Source organism: Lynx rufus, unplaced genomic scaffold (genome assembly GCF_022079265.1).
Source record: "Lynx rufus isolate CCGP_SWC_20201006 ecotype Redwood Valley unplaced genomic scaffold, mLynRuf1.p SCAF_1, whole genome shotgun sequence".
Taxonomy (NCBI): Eukaryota; Metazoa; Chordata; class Mammalia; order Carnivora; family Felidae; genus Lynx; species Lynx rufus.
Window position 1 is genome coordinate 222284571 of NW_025814823.1, and position 14548 is coordinate 222299118.

The following is a 14548-nucleotide window of genomic DNA, read 5'->3' on the forward strand; positions in this document are numbered from 1 at the left end:
CTCAAAGCTAATAATTTTCAGAACTCTGATATGGACATTTGTTAGACTGACTTCGATGGTTAAGCTCTTTCCATATCATTTCTCTGTCTCCCCTTGACATACCTAAGCTTGATAATCCTTTACTTATCTCCAGCCTATTTCATTTTCCATTCCGTATGGAAGTTGTTTTAAAAATATCTGCTAAGTTCATTTCCAATCACTGCCACACAGCACTTCTCCTCCTACATATCTCTGCAGAAATTCAAGCTTCCAACTTTTTTAGAGTGACTATTAATTCTCTTTGTTCCACATATTTTCACTCATTCTTCTTCCCTTATCTCATATCTTACAGGCACTATTTACACAATTTTCAGGAATGCTAATACTACAGTGCCTTGTTTAAAATTATAATCTTTGCGACCTACAAGTGTTCTGGAATTTGAGGAATGAAGTTCCAAACAGTACAATTTTCAGGTCAACATACATTTTATAATTCTTTTTCTTATACAAAGTGACTTACTTATCTTTTGTTTTCTTTTGCCTATTATCAAGTTGTCAAGAATTTCAAGCCACTCTAAGTGATGATAATACACGTTTAGAGTCTCTTGAGTGCCTTCATTGTCATTCATTCATTCTTTCAAAAATATTATTAATTGCGGACCTAATTTGCACCACTTAGTAAAAAAGCTACATGACAAACTTTATACTTACATTTTGTTTTTTATATAATTTATATAGACAAGGACAGATAGGTTATAACAACTTTTGAAAAAAATGTCTTTAATTTTTAGAGGTATTCAGCCCCCCATCATAATTAATATATATCCAATTGTGCATTCTTTAAATTACCACATGGTGAAAAATTAGCCATTAAGACACGCTTTAATGTAACCCTCTTTCTTTTCTGAGCTGTCAGGGTCTGGCCATTATGATTACTTAATAAATGTCACTAGAGCATTTAAAAATAATTTTGTTCTTGGATTCATAGTAAATTGTTACAGTCTGCACCAGAAAATTGACTGTTTTCATAGTTGTATAAAATGATGGGCTCACTTATCTAACCAGATGTCAAGTTCATTTTCAAAACAATCTACAGCAGTGTAATAATCTTTTAATTTAACCATTTTATTTTTATACGATTCAACATTTCATCCAATTAGTTGGCATCTTTATTTTTGTTATTATTCAAAATTCATTTATCCATACGAGAAATATTTGTTGATGATATACTCTGGCTACACACTACACTAAACATTGGAGAAATAAAGTTGTGAGAACATTCACATTCCCTGATTTCTGGGAATTTAAATATATGTATATGTATGTATATATGTATACACACACACACACACACACACACATAATATATATATATTCACACATACACACACACACACATATATATATATATATGTATGCATCAAATAACTATATATAACTGGCACTCCTCTAAGTTTGGAGACTTCAGAAAGGGAGATTATCTATACTTTATTTTCATGATAACTTGATCAATTGCACATTTCCCCTATGCATAGGACATCTGCTTAGAATACGTAAGAGGTAAATTTTAAGCATCATGCAATACAATCATTGTTTATGAATCATATCATTGTATAATTAATGGGTTCCAATTTCAGTTAATTTTTTCAGCCATGAACTTTTTTCTTTCTTTCCATTTTTTGCTTATTACATATATATTTTGGTAACCCTTCCATTCGGAATATAGTATACATAATATCAACTCATTACATCCATTAATGAAAAAGAAATCAAATTTAGAAAGACAAATAAAACAACCGTCTGATAACTGCCTTCGTCCTTAGATCCAAACTTTAACAGATTGGACAAATAGCAAACAAAGCAGTGGATTTTGACAAGAATATCTGAACAGGAAATTACGAGACTACCCTACGAAGAGAGTTTGATATCTGATAGCCTCTCAGTTCTTCCCAGCATCCCAGCACTTTCCCTTTCCTTGTGTTTTGAGAAATTGCCCAAGAAATTTTATAGTGGTAGTATTTTTGATAAAAATATATTTTTTGTTCAATGAAATTTTGAATTTTAAAAAGTTGATAGAAGGGTGCCTGGGTGGCTCCTTGGCTGAGCATTTGACTTCCACTCAAGTCATGATCTCATGGTTCATGAGTTGCAGCTCCGCATTGGATTTACTGGTGTCAAAGTCGAGCATGCTTTGGATCCTCTGCCCCCCCCCCCACCTCCCCGTCTGTCCCTCCCTGGCTCTCTCTCTCTCATAAATAAATAAAACATTTTTTAAAAAGGTAGGTAGAAGCACCTGTTCAGCCTAAGACAAAGTAATCAACTTTTAGTTATAGAATTGCAGGTACCAGTATGCTGGGTGTGTTGAAGAGATGAAAAAATTTTCCATAATAGTAAGAAAGGATTTCCTGGATCCCTGGTATGTGATAAAAAGCACTTTTACTGACTCTGCATGAAATGTCTATAATGGATGAATCTGGGGAATTGTAACAGTAATGGCACCCACTGACATATGCATCCTTAGATCCACACCCTGGACATTGACTGGGTGTGACTCACATGTCTTATGTGACATAATGTCACCATTTGGAAGTTTAAAATGTAATGTAATCTGGGACTTGAAGAGTACTCACACATTGGGACATACCGTTTTTTCTTGTTGCCTTTTGAATTGGTCACCATACGAAGATGCTTGGGTGGGTCCCTTGAAAACATGTGACCAGTAGCAAAATCACCAGTTTGATAAGAAAGACTGTCATGACCACCTAGTTCAAGTTGAGTCTTCTGAAATTGCAGTCTCATGAGTGACTGCAAGAAACCATTTGAAGAACCACCCAGCTGTGCCCAGGCCAAATTGCTGACCCACAGAATTGTGAGGAAATAAAATGTTATAAGCCACTACATTTTACAGGAGTTTGTTATGTAGCAATGTATTGCAAAGATTTGCATTTAGATAGATTGAGTCACAAGTTCAATGTGACTAGCATGGGATAAATGTTATACTAAATAGCATCTGCACATCACTTTATATGTAACACGTCTTCACGGTAATTGTTTTATTTGGCCCATGACCTTCTAAATTCTTATTGTGTTTTGTTGGTGGTGTTCATTTGTTTCCTGCCACAACATAGTCCTAAATAACTAAATACAGTGTATCACAAAGATAGAAAAAGTACTAAGGGACCACTCAGCAGAATCAAAGATATGTGCTAGGCTTCAATAAAATAAATGCATTTATCATTTTTGGCAGTAATTAGAAATCCTTTTGGCAAATCATTTGAATTATTTGTAGGATGGTGTTTGAGTTCATTGTAATAAAAAAACTAGATGTTTTAATATACAGACTAAAGGTATTTACATATGTCAACACTCAGATATTTGATAATAGCTCTTAGCTCTTGTGGTATGCTGAAAAACGTTCCCCCCAAGGTATTCCTAGACTAATCTCTGGCAGCTGTGAATATTATCTTATTTGTAAAAAAATTTTTGCAGATACGATTAAGCTAAGGATCTGGAGATGGGGGGCTGCCCTTAAATGCATTGACATGTCTCCTCATAAAAGGCAGGCAGTTGCAGATCTGAAAAACACAGAGGAGGAGGCTATCTGCAGGCTGGCTATTTGAAGACGCCAGCCTTAAAGATTAGAATGATATGGCACAGGCAAAGAAATCAGGAAGCAACCAGCATTGAGAAGATGAAAGGAACAAGTTCTCTTCTAGAGTCTCTAGACTAGAGGGAGTGCCTAGACCTTAATTTTGGCCAAGGGAAATTAATTTTAGACGTCTGAACTCAATAACTATGAACAGAAATTTCAGTTGTTTAAATCTACCAAATTTGGATAATTTGTTATAGCAGCTATGGAAAACTAGCGGAGTTATGTTCTATTAAAATAATTAATCAAACTCTGAATTATCTTTCAAATTTACATATAAAATTTCCAAAATGGATTCAACCAATGATTCATTAAGGTAAGTAAACAACAGCTTGTGAACACAAAATGTTAATAACCTGGATTATTCACTATTGTTTTAGTGTATATATAGAAAATGTATGTGAATGTCTTAGGTTCCCTTTCAATGCCTATCAGTAATAATAAGTTCTGAGTAGGAGACACATTTAGGTGGTGAGTCCAGTGTGAGATGAATTATAACCACAATATTATTACTATAGATTTTCAAAAGTATTTTCAGTGTATGGGAAGCAAAAATCAACTGGAAATCTTTCATCGAGAAATATTTTATTTACGTTTGGAAAATTTACTATGGCTGGTAAAAGGAAAGTATTCTATAAGCAAAGAGTGGAATCAGGGAATACAATCAGGAGATTGTTATTTTAGACCAGGTAAGGATGATATTACATTTAATGGATATACCATGAAGAGTATTTGTCTCCAGTTGTTGAAAACTTGGTTGATTTCTGGCTTGGGGCTATTAATAAAGCTGCTATGAACACTACTTAAAAACCTATTGGGTTTTCTGTTTTCATTTATCTTGGGTTAATCAATAGAATGGTAAATCATAGGGTAAACACTTTTTTAATTTTATAAGAAACTGTCAAACAAATTTCCCAACGATTATACTACTTTAAACTCCTAATACTCCTTCCCTTCTTTATCTGAGATTTCATTTAAAAAGCATGATAGCCGGGGCACCTGGGTGGCTCTGTCGGTTAAGCATCCGACTTCGGCTCAGGTCATGATCTCACAGTTTGTGAGTTCGAGCCCTGCGTCGGGGTCTGTGCTGACAGCTCAGAGCCTGGAGCCTGTTTCACATTCTGTGTCTCCCTCTTTCCCTGCCCCTTCCCTGCTCATGCTCTGTCTCTCTCTGTCTCAAAAATAAATAAACATTAAAAAAATTAAAAAAAAGCATAATAGCCATATTTTTGTCCCACAGTTCATAAAAGTTTTTTATTATTATTATTATTTCCACTTTCAACAGTTTTTCTTTCTGTACATCAGTTTGGAAGATTAACTCTTTCTCTGACTTCAAGTTTATTGATATTAATATTTTTAGTTTTTTAGTGTTTGTTTAACCCACTGTGTTTGAAGTTTTCTTCAGGGCCTATATCTGCTCTCAAGAAATTTCAGTAAACTTATAAATTATTCAGGAAATTAAATTATTCACTGGGAATTTCACTTATTCCTAGTTTCCATTTCCCAATTGGATTATTCTATTTTTATTTTTTATATTTAAAAAAAAATAAAACCTGATCACATTTTAATGTGATAGCTTTTTTTATGCTAATTGCACCATATTTGTCATTTCTGGACCTTTCCCTATTGCCTGGTCTATCTCCTGGTTATAAATCAAATTTTCCTGCATTTTTAAAACTTTGGTTATTCTGATTATCTGCTGAAGTTAATGGATATTACATTTTTATGTCTAGATTTTGTAGTCTTCTTTAATAGAATATTGAGTTTTATCACATTATTCATTTAATATATTTGCAGACATCACATATTTTTGATGCTCATATTTAGACTGTTAGGACGGGCATATTGCCTTTACTTCAAGACTAGAATAGTATACTTCTAACCCATGTTATTTCAGGGGTCTCTAATGAATATCTATGGTTTCCTAAGTGTCTTTTAATTCTGACTACATAGAACTCAAATATTTCTTTTTTTTTTTTTTTAATTCAAATATTTCTTAGCCTTATACAAGTTCCACTGGTTGTACAGTTGAAAGTTACCCAATAATGTTCCCTGGCGTAGTTTTGTAAAGCCTTAACTGTGTACACACCGTTTTGTGTTGTGGTAAAGGCTGAATGGGACTCTTTTTCAGACTCCTGGAAATCTTTCTCTCTCAACTACCTTTTATTTGGTACTCTGACACAAATTTCCCTTTATTTCCATTCTCTGGCTTCTTAATGCCTTCTTACTGTGTTCTGCTCCCCAAAAGTGCCTCTAAGCAGAAAACCTGGATGATTCAGGAGTCTACTTCATTTTGTTTTCCTCCCGCAGGGAACATAGGCTTACTTCCTTTTTTCCCCCCTTCTGTCTGAAAATAGTCATTTCTCACATTTTATCTTGTTTATAGTGGTTTATGGAGGAGGAGGAGGAGGGCTCATCTGGTGCCAGTTATTCTACTGTGTCTGAAACAGCAAGTCTCTGAAATAATATTTTTGAACAAGTAACAAAGAATGGATCCTGTGCATGGGGAAGGGGTTAGCCTTAAATAGGATCCAGAAAGACTAATCCAGAAGTTTTGAACACTTACAAAACCCAGCATGCGATATTTTCTTATAATCCTTCTCTCCTTTCTTTTTCTGTTTTGTTTTGTTTTGTGTTGTTTTGGGGGATGGGATGGGTCATCTACTGTTCCATGCCACAAGCCTTCTGACGGCAACACTAACTTCCTACCTTTTTTGCCTTCCCTTTCAGATCCAGTATCCAATTGTGTAGGTATCTATGTTCTTAATCTACCTGCCACTTTCCTTGCTTTTCATTGCAACTGTATGAGCACAGGCTGTCATTACATCTTGACTAGGTAATATATAATAAACTCTAACTTTTTCACTTGCTTTAATATTCTACTAACAAAAGTAATGACATTAACACAATATATTAGTCTGTCCAGGCTGCCATAACAAAATACCACAGACTGGGTGGCTTGAACAACAGAAAATCCTTTTTTTCACAGTTCTGGAGGCAACGAGTCCAGTCAGGTTAGTTCTTGGTGGAGGCAAGTTTCCTCATTTATTGTTCTAGTTCTAGCCTTACATGGCCTTTCCTCAACACCTGTATGGACAGGACAGTGGGGGTGTGGGAGGAGCCAGTTTTTGGTATGCCATTTTCTATAGAGACTAATCCATCAGATCAGGGCCCCACCTTTAATTTTTTTTAACGTTTATTATTTTTGAGAGACAGAGAGAGAGAGCAGGGGAGAAGCAGAGAGAGAGGGAGACAGAATCCCAAGCAGGCTCCAGGCTCTGAGCTGTAAGCACAGAGCCTGATGCAGGGCTTGAACTCATGAGCAGTGAGATCATGATATGAGCAAAGTGGGAAACTTAACCCACTATGTCACCCAGGTGTCCCCAGTGCCCTACTTGAAGATCTAAGTAGCTAACTGGGGTTAGGTCGTCAACATATGAATAGGGGGGTAGGCCCAATCAGTCCTTAATAGACTACTACTAAAATTAAATTTATAACACCATTAAAATATCAATTTAAAACTAATATTAAATATTAAGACTTTCAACAATGGCTGTATATATGAAAAGCAAAACCCAAAGTCTCTTCCAATCTGTTCTATGATATTCCTTTACAGTTTAATTTACTGATTGGTAGCCTAACAATTCATTTCTTCCTACAGATTTGGGACATGATATGATACTTTTATTTTGCAAATCCAACTAGTAGACATGCACATACACAGATAGATATAAGGATACATAATATAAAATCTTTGATATATTAGTTATATACATTAGATACCAAATATGTAATTTCTGTGTCTCTATCATTACCAGAATAATAAACTGATTAGGCTCTAACTTTCAGATAACATTGGGAGAGGTAGAAATTAAATTATCTTTCCATGTTTACAAAGTAAAGCCTTATAAATTGACATTCATAATCAGAATTATTTCTGCATGTTTCTTGTTACCTGAACTCTGTGATAGATTATTACTAACTGAATGTGATGGACATCATCTGAGTTCTACATAATTTATCATTGCCTAAAAATTCAAGGGCATAAGAGAGGAAGGTGCTGAGAATACAAAAATCAGGCGTGTGCTTATCAGCAATGGGTCTCATTTTACGACGACAGGAAACATTTTATAAAACCAGAAGTATATAGCATTTTGTCAATAAAAAATTATAAAATAGAGAAAGAAAAACATTAAGGGACTTAGAAGAGTATCTCAAGGAATATATTGAATTCTAACCATTAGTTTAAGAAACTATGAAACTAGAAAAAAGTACAGAGATTGATAATGAATGTATTGTAGCTACAAATTTTATTTTAATTCCCATGTAATGTATTAGAATAACGACAGCTGAGGAGTTAAGGAAACAATCATGATTAATCACAACAATTTATTCAAGAAGTCATAAATTTCATAGATAACTTCGTATTTCATAATTTTACATTTCCGTTGAGATTATTTGTGATAATTATAAAATCACATGCTATATATATAGATCTTGATATTTTTTATGAAGTGGTAATAATGTGATTTACACAGGTGGGAGTATGGGCCCCCAATAGATGTATTATCTGAACTATACATCATATACAGAAAGAGGGAATGTAATGGTTAATAAATGCAACTGAGGCTAATTAAATGTGTTCTTCGCACAAAAAAACCTAATTCTCAAACTATCATTTATTCTCTTTAAAATACTGATATATTATTTAGCTGAGAGCATTATATAAATTTTAACACTTTACAAACTAATAATAATATTACATTAACATGTTTTAAATTCTGATCATTATTTGCAAATGCTGATTGTCGTTTTCTCCTTATTCACCATCAAGTTATTAAAAGCAAGTCAGCAGGGCGGTGGCTGCCTGCGGCTGGGGGTGGAGTCTCAGGAGCCAGGGTCCCCGGGCTGTGCTGAACGCGGAACGTGCAGAACTGCTTACAGATGTCATAACCATCTTTTCATGGCAATGATCTCTGCGTCTCCATTTTCCAGTGGGGAAACTGAGGCCCACTGAGGTCCAGGAAGAGCCAAGATTCACCCCCTGGTCTGTGTGACCACACCTGCCTGCCTGGTGATTTGGGGAACCAAGCCAGCTATCAAGCTCATGCCTCTGTGCCCTTGGGGTGCCACCACCAGGGACAGCAGGCCTGATGGGGTTGGTGTTATGGAACCCGGTCTGGATCTCCCAGTGGAAGAACCAAGTGGCACTCGGAGATCTTGGAAGGCAGGAGGTTTATTTTACCCCGTTGGGCTCAGAGGAGATCGGTCTCCAGAGGTCTGAGTCCTGAGCATAAGCAGAGGGGACAATTTATTATTTATTATTATTAATTATTATTAATTTATTTATTATTATTATTTATTATTTATTTGTTATGTTATTGTTTATTATTATTATTTATTATTATGATTTTACTTCCGCATTAGTAGTAAATTGGCACCCTCACAAGAGAGGTGGGAAGAAAAACCCAGAAGGGGAGTCTTGGGGCAGGGACTGGGATGCCCCCATCAGTCCTATGGACCATCTTACAACAGATTTTTCCCTCTCAATGGAGCTCACCCACTGCCATCAGGGGAGGCCTGAAGGTCCTTCTGCACTGGGCTGGCCCTTACAGCGGAACCCCAAGGCCACCTTCGACGAGGCCACACTGACCGTAGAGGCGGTCTAAACCCACATCATGCACAACGTTGGCGTCACTCCAAGTTTCTTCAGTCTCTGCTCTGTCAGATGCCCAGACCCAGATCTGGCTGCCCCCAAAACCCATCTTAGAGTTTTCCGGAGACCTGGCAGTGTACTTCCCCTGAGGTTTTATTTCTGGAACCGGCTCGAATCCTTCGGAGCCCGCTGTGTGCGGCTGTGGGCCTACAGAAGCCAAGTCTTGCTCAGAACCGGCAGAGCAGGGGTGCGGCTCCTGAACCCAGCCTCCTCTGAGTGACTCTTTGGGCAGGGAAACCGGGAGTTTGTGAATGACCTCCCTCCTGTGAATGCGTCACTGTAGGAGCTGTCCAGCCCAGAGGAGATCCACTATTTTAAGAACCAAAGTTTGGGCGTGGCCTTTCTGCACCGATGCCGCCTCACTGGCTGGGACGGGGTCCCCCCTGGAGAAGGTGGCCAAGAAGTTTGCTTTCAAGGACTGCATTCCACGCCCCTCGGCTGCACATCCAGCCGCACCACGTGTCGACACCGCCGTGCCTGTGCAGCATTTCCCGCAGGCTTGCGTGCGTCCTCCAGCCAGGCAGTGCTTCCCAGCAGGTCAGGTCATTGCGGTCAGGTCCCTGGCCACACCGCAGCGCGTGGCACCCTGCTTTGGCCCGGAGCGTGTGCCTGCGTGCCACCTGGAGCTTGTAGCCCCGGTAGCAGAGGAGAGCCCGTCCACATCCAGGACAGAACCTGGACCTGAGTTGGCCACCAGACTCCCCCACTCGTGAGGTTGCAGAGACAGGCACTGGTGGCATCCACTGGCAGCCAGTACCGGCAGAGGGTCCCAGTGGCAATGGCAGCAACGGGAATCCCCATGCTGGCCCATGGGGGAAGGTCCAGGAGGTGGGTGACAAGCCAGTGGAAAGGCCTCAGGAAGTGCCAGAGACCCATTTCTGTGACTTCCAGGATGTCACCCACACGGTGCTGAAAGAAAGCCACAGCAGCATCCACTGTCCGGACAAGGGCCTGGAGCTTCCTGGGCCGTGGCCCTGTCCTCGCTGTCACCGGTACACAGCTCTTTCTCCCGACAGCCGACTCCAGCCACCACCTGTACTGTGAGGTGGCTGCTCCATGGCTGGAGATGAGTGTCCAGGACACTATCTGTGGACCCTTGGTGGAGCCATTCGTGCTGGCCAGGCTGCGGCCCAAGGATGGCCTCTGCTTCATCCACTGGAGCCCCATCCGCCTCGACTGCCTCATCCCACGGTGGCCCAGGGTGACCAGGCAGCCGACGCGCAACACTGGCACCCGCGTATGCTCCCCGTGGAGCTGGGGCTGGGACGGGTCCTTCCCCAGCTTGCAGGAGCTGCCAGCCGCTCTGGGGGGCTGCTTGTTGCGGGCCGGTGACGACTGTTTCTCCCTACACTGCTGCTGCCGGCCACGGCCAGGAGAAATCTCCAACCTCCTCATTGTTCCGGGGTCTCCGGCCCACACTAAGCCACTCAACCTCAGCCAGCTCAACTTCCAACGGGTCTGCCAGGATGACATCACCCATCTGTCCCAGTTGGGCCAAGGCACGAGGAACGGTGCGTATGAGGGCATCTTACGAGTGGGGGGGGGGCAGAAGCCCCAAGGAGGGCACGGCAGATGGTGGGGATGCCCCCACACCCAGTGGGGGCCATGGGCTGGAGCTTCAAGTGGAGTCAAGGTAGCCCCCACAACATCGCCTTGGCCTTCTACAAGACAGCCAGCCTCATGAGCCGGGTCTCCCATGTGCACCTGGCCTTTGTGCATGGCATCTGCAGAGGCAGCTATGAGAACATCGAGCGTATGTGGAGTATGGGTCCCCGGACATGTGGCTGGGGTGGAGTGGGGTCACCTGCCCGTAGCCTGGAAGGAAGCAGTGGCCAGCACCCTCAGATACTTGGGTGGGTGGAGCGGGCCCCCTGGATAGCCCCCGAGTGCCTGTCTGGCGGTGCCAACAGCCCAAGCACCGCAGCTGACAAACGGGGCTTTGGTGCCACCTACCTGGAGCTCTGCTTCGATGCGGAGGCCCCTCCAATGGACTGTGGCCCCTCTGAGAAAGAGTGTTTCTACCGGAAGCAGCACTGGCTTCCTCAGCCCTCACACCCAGAGCTGGCCACACTCACCACCTAGTGCCTGACCTAGGGACCGGCTCAGTGGCCCTCCTTCTGCACCGTCTTGCACAGGCTGTGGGCCCAGAGTGAACCCCAGCCCGTCACCGGGACCCCTGCTTATGCCAGCACTGTGCACTGAAGTTTCTGCACAGTGAGTGAGCGTGGGTGCCCGTTTTGAATTCACTTACGAATACACAGATGCCTGTGCTGTCCTTAATGTTTTACTTGGGGAGAGCTATGACCTCTTTGGACAAATTAGGCCCTTGCGATTTATTTATTTATGTATTCATTTATTTTTGCTTTTGTTTTCTCTCTTGATGACATACCCTTTACCCAATCGAATAAACAAGTAAACAAACAAATAAAGCAAGCTAGGAGTAAAATGTCTAAATGAAGATCACTACATCTAGAGACATGGCACAAATGTGTTAGATAAGAAAGACCTTGAGGGCCACCTGGATGGTGGAGTCAGTTAAGGGTCTGACTCTTGATTTCGGCTCAGGTCATGACGTCATATTTAGTGAGCTTGAGCCCCACATTTGGGCCATGCTGAAGGTGCGGAACCTGTTTGGGATTCTCTCTCTCTCTCTCTCTCTCTCTGTCTCCCTCTGTGTCCCATGCCTCTCACTATTCTTCTCCCTCGCTCTCTCTTTCTCAAAAAAAAAAAAAAACAACAACAAAAAAAAACCAAACAAACTTGCATTTTCATTAAATTTCTAAATTTTATCTAAGCGCTTACATAACAAAATGCCTAGTCAAATTTACATATCTATTGTAATATCTAAACTAAAATGGAACTCAAAATAAGTAGATACAATACAAACGAAACATGTCATGTAGATATTTATTGGATGTGTCATTTTTTATGCAATGGAAATGTTGTAAAGTAACAGCTTTCCTTTGTTTACCGACATCTACTTGTTTGTAAAAAATTGTTCCTTGTCTTACATACCTTTCTGTCCACCAAGATTCATGTAAACATAAATTCTAGTTTACAAGAAATGACAAAAATATTTTACTTGAGTTGCTATTAAGCAAATGCTGAATATATTTCCTCATACTATTTTTTATGTTACTTTTATATAGATGTACACATGTACATCTGTTCTTGGTGTTGATAATCATGTCTGGTAATCTCACATTCAGAATTACCTATGATTTAAAGAGGAACAACTGTTTTCTTCATACTGTCATATAGCAGTACTTATATAATATTTTTCCAAAATCGTGCAATTCCAGAGAGATCGTACGTTGATTTCCCTACCTTGTACCCGTTTCCTCTTAGAAAATAGCTGTGCTTTGCTTGTGAACAACACCTTTCAAATGCTCAGTCCACTGGTTTAGGTGTTGCTGACCACATCATATTCTATTAATGGCCATGCCATCCAGCTGTGACTAATTGGTGAGCTCACATTCCCATGCAGGTTGCTGGAAGGTTGGGGACAGACTAAAGCCGCGAACAAAACTATTCTAAGACTTCTGTCAGAAATTTTGAAATAAAAAAAAAATTATTCTTGCGTTTTATGTGACAAAGCTCTTTGTAGGGCCACGGAAGTTGTGGAAGCAAGTGACAGCCACGTAGTCACCATGGAGCAGGAGATCGCCTGCTCACAGAACCCACAAAGAAAAGCCACACAGAGATAAAGAAGTAGGGTTGAATCTTGATGCCATTTTGGAGTCTCTAGACTTATTAGGAGCTCATGATGTCTTTGGATTATTTATTTTAAGAGCCTATGAATTTTCTATTTTGCTAAAAAGATTATGAATTGGGATTTTAGAACTTTTCTGTAGGGGAAGAAATTTTAGATTAACCAAGGTACATGATTTGTCTTTTGTCAGTGACAGGGTTTGTAATGAAACTTTTGCTTTTTTAGACCTTCTTCCATTCATGATTCTAAATACTGGTTTTAATTGCATTAATAGATAAAAGTTATATATGTGGATGTTAAAGGGAATTGTCACCTCTATAGCAAACTATTGATGCAATCAAAAAGCTGTTTCATGAAATCTAATATTTGTGTCGTTTCGCCCTATTATTTTTCTAAAATATTAATTTGAAGTTCCATGTGATTAGGAATTAAGTTATATGGAATCTAAATTTTGCTTTATGATATTATGGTTACTAATAGACTACAGAAACTTTTTTTTTTTATCATTTGAAAAGGTTTAACCGTTTAGTCAAATCAGAGCAAGGATAAGAGTCAAGTGTTTTCAGTACTAATGACAGCTATCTAGTCCTGTCACCTTGAAGTAAATCAGCTAATGATTTTGGACTTCTACATCTAAATATAAAATGAGGAAAAATGACCAGAATGCTTGTAATAGATTTTGCAGTTTTATTAAGTTGAGTATTAAAACCAGCGTGTTATTAAGACACCTACACAGCATTACAATAAACTATTTTGCTCCCAAACTGGACATATTTTATTTGGTCTATGATGTAGGGCCTTTAACACATCTTTGCCAACATTTAACAATTTGGAGAATTCATGTAGAATTTAAGGTTTTGCACTGCATTAAAAAAAAAAAAATCAGAAATCTGGCTGCAGTGGGTGGGGCGCCCGAGTGGCTCAGTTGGTTAAGGATTGGACTTCAGCGCAGGTCATGATCTTATGGTTCATGAGTTTGAGTCCCGCGTTGGGCTCTGTGCTGACAGCTCAGAGCCTGGAGCCTATTTCGGATTCTGTGTCTCCCTCTCTGTCTCTGCCCCTCCCCCACTTGCGCTGTTTCTCTCTCTCTCTCTCTCAAAAATAAATAAACATTAAAAAAAAAAAAAACATTTAAAGAAACCTGGCGGCAGTCGAGCAGCGTGACCATATGTGAAAAATTAACTGAAGCTGAAGAGCAGATGTGCCATTTAGTTAGGTCCTACGCTCGGAGTCACGGTTCGCGCAAAGCCATGTATTTTGAACTTACTGATTATTAACAGGGTGTGGAGAGTGGCCCTTTTTCAGCCTAAGTATTTCACTAACTTACTTGATTGCCCAGATCCTGAGGACATTTGGATTTGTGACCCCTTCGATATACATTGATAAGTATGGACAGCGTTTTTTATGCATGCAAGAACCAGGCACATTGTTGCAAAATTACGTTCCAAGTCAAAATACTGAGGTTTGATCAACTTTCAACATTAAAGCTGTG

At 39.9% G+C, this 14548-nt stretch overlaps 1 pseudogene; it reads left to right on the forward strand.

The window, feature by feature from the left end:
• Window positions 1-8735: 8735 nt before the first annotated feature.
• On the forward strand, window positions 8736-11546 carry LOC124510427 (non-receptor tyrosine-protein kinase TYK2-like; annotated as a pseudogene).
• The last annotated feature ends 3002 nt before the right edge of the window (window positions 11547-14548 follow it).